The 5,104-nt window shown below is 41.6% G+C and overlaps 1 non-coding gene across 1 annotated transcript; it reads right to left on the bottom strand.

Annotated features, from left to right (window-relative positions):
• Positions 1-3,839: 3,839 nt before the first annotated feature.
• Positions 3,840-3,937, bottom strand: LOC133047388 (small nucleolar RNA SNORD23). Its single transcript, XR_009690748.1, has one exon. It is a non-coding gene; the product is annotated as a small nucleolar RNA SNORD23 (small nucleolar RNA).
• Between the last annotated feature and the right edge of the window lie 1,167 nt (positions 3,938-5,104).

The following is a 5,104-nucleotide window of genomic DNA, read 5'->3' as shown; positions in this document are numbered from 1 at the left end:
GACTGATGCTGAAATTGAAGCATACAAGATAAGAGATAAGAATGTAAATTTTCACTGTGAATTGCAATAAATGACTGGCCTAGACTGCATCTTAGTTGTTTGAAGTAAGATCTACCAGTTCCTTCTAGGATTTATTCTCAGTTGCCTGTGTGTGTTACTGTAGAAAGTGAAAGTCGCTCAGTCATGTCCAACCCTTTGTGACCCTACGGACTGTAGCCTCCAGGCTCCTCTGTCCATGGGGATTCTTTAGGCAAGAATACTGAAGTGGGTAGTTTATCCCTTCTCCAGCAGATCTTCCTGACCCAGGAATCGAACCCAGGTCTCCTGAGTTGCAGGTAGATTCTTTATCAAGGACTGAGCTATAAAGGACCATGTATTTGTGATTAAGAAGCTATACTTCGTATTAGACTTGTAACTTCTGCTAGAAGTTGGTCCTTTTGTCTTGCAATGAAGAAGGCCATATTGCATGGGACACTGACTCAACCTAACTTGAAAAATTAACTGGATGGACCTTTGACCCTTGTTGAGACTAACAACAGTGCCTCACTGTTAACATATTAGTAGGTTATGATGTCATTGGCATCCGATGAGCTTTCTCTCATCACACCATTATGGCTCATCGAACTAAACTATGCTATGTTTTCAGCTTTCTGGACCACTTATAATCTGATATCACTATCCTTATTTTCTTTTCATACTGTTCATAGGGTTAGGCCACTCCATAATGGGCTGATAGTCAATGTATTTGAGAGACATTCACATTCCCTATCAGGCTGCAAACTTGTGTTATTGTTGAGCCCTAGAATTAACTACCCAAGGGATCAAATCAAAAGAATTTCTGACTCAATCTCCCTCCCTCTTTATGGTCCATAGCCTTAATAAGGCAGAGTGATCACTGAATGCAGACAAAATTCATCTCTTATCCATAGACAAGATTCATTTCTTAACCATCACTCCTGGTTAATGATCAAAATGGAAGGGCTAGATAATTATGTAGGCTTATTTGGAAAATTTTGCTTGGCATCTTCACCATTCTTAAGCATGGTGCATCTCTCTCTTGACAGCAAGTCCAGGTCAACTTGCTTGGTATGGCCTTTTGGTGGCAGCCCAGTTAAAAGGGCCGCTAATGGAAATAAACCTAATTCTGGTTTAGCCACCTGGATTCTCTTGTTGGATTGACCTAATTCTAGATTATAAAGATAATTGCAGCTTGGTTCAGTACTCTGCTAACTCAGTGCCACATGGTGACCCAACGAATGCCCTTGTACCTTTTGTTCTTGAACCACTGCCTCCCTCCAGATGAAAAGTCGAGGTGTCAGTAGTAGATGATTTGAGAAAGTTTGGAGATAGAGCTGCTAGGATGAGACATTTATTATTTCACAGCCATGAAGTGAGAGGGACAATAACAGTGTCCGGGGAGGAAACACCAAAGATTCTGAGGTTCAGGGAGTGGGAAGCAGTTAATGTTCTTTGTCCCCTAGATCCCAAAGCACAGCCTGATAAAGCAGTCATTTCACAGCAGTTGTAACTGACCTGCTTGCTGCTGGCTTTGCCATCTCTATTCATGTGTGATATAAACAGAAGAAGTCATGCAGACATGCCCAATCCTGGAATATTCTGATGTGTTCATATGCAATCAGTGGTAGCTTCTGAGTTTGGAGTCCTCACTGCCTTGTACTGTACTCATGCAAACACACAGGCCAGCAGAATTTTGTTCAGTTCAGTGGCTACAAATATATGCTTTCTCTTGTACCTGAGTGGCTCTGGGTTGTGCCATGGTGGCAGGAAAAGCTACAACCATTCAATCCTATGGCCCATATACTTAACCAAATCAATGTAATTGTAACCCAAGTCAAGTGTAAAAATAAACCCTAAACTGGAATGACTTGTGCTCCTTCAGGAAATGTATAGCAGTGGAGGGGACTGAGCTATGGAAATGTCTTTTCATTGGAGGTGGGATTACTTTTTGGCTCATCTGTGACTCTCTATAATTATTTGCAGTAACACCAGAGATTGGAATATTCATTTTCACTGTGAATTGAAATAAAAGACTGGGTTAGACTACATCTTAGCTGTTTGAGATAAGATCCACCGGTCCCTTCTAGGATTTATTCACAGTTGCCTGAGTGTGTGGCTGTAGGAAGTCTACTTTAAGTCAACTAAGGTGGATGGGCTTCCTCCTGACCCCTGGATTCTGGCAGCATTAAGTTAATATTTGATAAAAATGGAATCAATTCGATCCTGTCTTCTGCCAGTAAGATTAATCAGAGTGACCACTGACTGTCATACTCATGTGGAAATTTGAGCTCAGTCAAGAACATGTAGGAACAAGGGATGGATCGTTGGACCCATCAGAGGCCCTAAGAATCCCTGCATATTCTTTGCAGGTGCCAGGAATGCAGGGCACCTGATTGCTCTGTTTCTGGGCCCTTTCTCACATAGGGCAGGAAAAAAAATTAGGCTTTCTTGACGAGTTCCTTTTCTGACTGACTGACTTTTCCCCCAGCCCATCCTTTCAATAAGGATATAGTCTTCATGGATTTATGGGTTTATGATGGAGTTGTATGTTCAACTTTCCATTTTTCATGACTCTCATCTTAGTCTGTTACTCCCCTATTTTTGATTGTTAACCAGCTAAACCCTGGGATCCTATTTGCTGTTTAATCCCCAAGTTGTGTCCAACTCTTTGGTGACCCCACTGACTGTAGCCCTCCAGGCTCCTCTGTCCATGGGGTTTCCCAGACAAGAATACTGGAGTGGGTTGCCATTTATTTCTCCAGGGTATCTTCCCGATCCAGGGATTGAACCCATGTCTCTTGCATTGGCAGGAGATTCTTTACTGCTGAGCCACCAGAGGTCCTATTATTGGCATTCATTCCTAGAACATTTATGGCCTCATGTTCACTTGCCACTTATTTTCAGATAGCTGTTTGTGCTTTGACCTTCAGGGAATTCTCCTAGTTTTTATGTGGGCTCAACAATGTATGAAAAAATAATAAATTTTGTAGTTCTTGTGTTTTTCAGAGAGAAAGCATTTGAAAATATTGAAGTCACCATATTGTTTTTGTTAATATTTCTATTCTATTAGTTATAAACTCTGTGTTTCCTTCATTTGTGAAATTCTTTCATTAATAAATTCATGTATTTTGACAAGTATTATTTTTCAATTTCACAAAGATTGGTTTGTCTCTAATTCAAGCCTAAAGTAGACAGGCCAAAAGCTATCATTAAGGCTTCGTGTGGCCAGTCCACTTCATAAAAGTGGGAGACTTCAGAAAAATATGATACTAAGGAGCATGTCTGAAGGACAGATTTGCTGGTAGTGACTTTTGTACAAATAGTTTTTTTATTTTTTTCTGCGGGACACGGAGAGGCCTCACCGGGTGCCTGGCAGAAACCCTCGGGCCCTGACCTCTCCACGGGGGTCAGTGGGGGTCAGCCTTGCAAGTCCCCCCGTGAGCCAAGGCACCCAGTCCGGCCTCGTGTACACCAGGGCCTCGGCCTGCTCCTGAGCTCGTGGGGTGACAGGTACTGACCCGCGGACCAGCCCTGAAGAGGCGGCTGGAGAAGTGGGAATGGGCGGGTCCGGCAGGACCACACAGGGCCCGTGGCCTTGCGGGGAGCTGGGCTTCCCGAGGGAAGGGGGTGCACCGGGGAGACACAGCAGCTTCTGAGCGAGGGAAGAACAGGCTCTTTTCTGAGCTTTAGAGAGACCCCTCTGGGGCCGAAGACACGGAGGGTGGGGCTGGGGGACCAGGGACAGCCCAGGAGGAAAGACCTTCTGAGGATCCCAGGCTCCAACCATCGCATCACCCAGCCCGTCACCCTGGGGGACCCCGTGCCCTCAGCCCCCAGGCAATAGCCCAACCGGCCCCGCCTGGGGCAGCCGTGATGTCGCCCACAGTCCCTGGCGGACACGGGGAGCAAGGATTATACAAATAGTTTTATCAGTTGAGGATGAATTATGATCCTTACCATCTCCTAATATTCAAACTAAGTAGTCTTGATATACTTTAACATTTTGAAAATATAGTCATCAGATATCCAGGTCTTGAATTAGAAGAGGAAATTATTTATTTCCTACCTAGTTCCCATAATAGAATTTTTCCTCCCTGATAATTATAATATCAAGATACTTCTTGATAAAAAAGGAGCTCTTTTTGATGTATATACCAGATAGAAATTTATGTTCATGTGTTTGTTTTTTGATCATACTTCATGGCTTGTAAGATCTTAGTTCCTTGACCAGGGATCAAACCCAGGCCCATAGCAGTGAAAGTGCTGAGTCCTAACCACTGGTCTGCAAGGGGATTCCCTCATGTATATTTTAGCTCACCCAAAGCAAGAGAAAATTAAAAATAATGTCTACTATATTAAAAATAAGCTATATGGAAAAGACATGTGTTACAAAATTCTTCTATTAACCTCAAGATGTCTTTTGAAGTAGCTGGAAAAATTACTAGAGGAAAAGGAGAAAGAGAAGTGTTTCCTCTCAATCCTTACTACAATATCTTCATAGGCTTCAGAAGATTTGTCATTATTTGCTGTCTCAACAAAACTGCATATTTCTTTCTTTATGGAATTAGACTTTATTTTTGCAGATTTTCAAAGTAATACCATTCTAAGGGAATGAAATATTTCTTTCACTTATTTTTGACAAGTCGTTAATATTCTTCCTGTGAAGTGATCTCAGGGGAGTTAAAAATAGCATTTAAAAATCACTTCGCCTTGCAGCCTGGTCTGGTGAAATGCATTCAAAATATGATTTCCAAAAAGTATAGGGGGTGGAATGGAGTTGCTTTGTGATTTTTGCAATGACAAGTGAGATTTCAAATTTTCATTTTTGCTGTCTGAATTTATCTATTGTTTGACGTGCAATATAAAATAAACTGTCTAGTCTATTGCTTTCTATCTATAAGTCTTCTATACATAGTAAATAAAATGTTTGCAAAAGACTTTGATTCTATTGTCTAATAGTTTTTGTAGGAAATCCTAGGATGTCTAATAATTTTTATAAGTAGATTTATAAAACTAGATACATTACATTAAATGTTTATTGAAAAGGATTGTGCCAGAGAGCCTTGTTTAATGAGCAAAGGATTTG

The sequence above is a fragment of the Dama dama genome, chromosome 26, assembly GCF_033118175.1.
Source record: "Dama dama isolate Ldn47 chromosome 26, ASM3311817v1, whole genome shotgun sequence".
Taxonomy (NCBI): Eukaryota; Metazoa; Chordata; class Mammalia; order Artiodactyla; family Cervidae; genus Dama; species Dama dama.
Note: the sequence above shows the minus strand (reverse complement) of the source record. Positions and strands in the feature narration are given on the sequence as shown.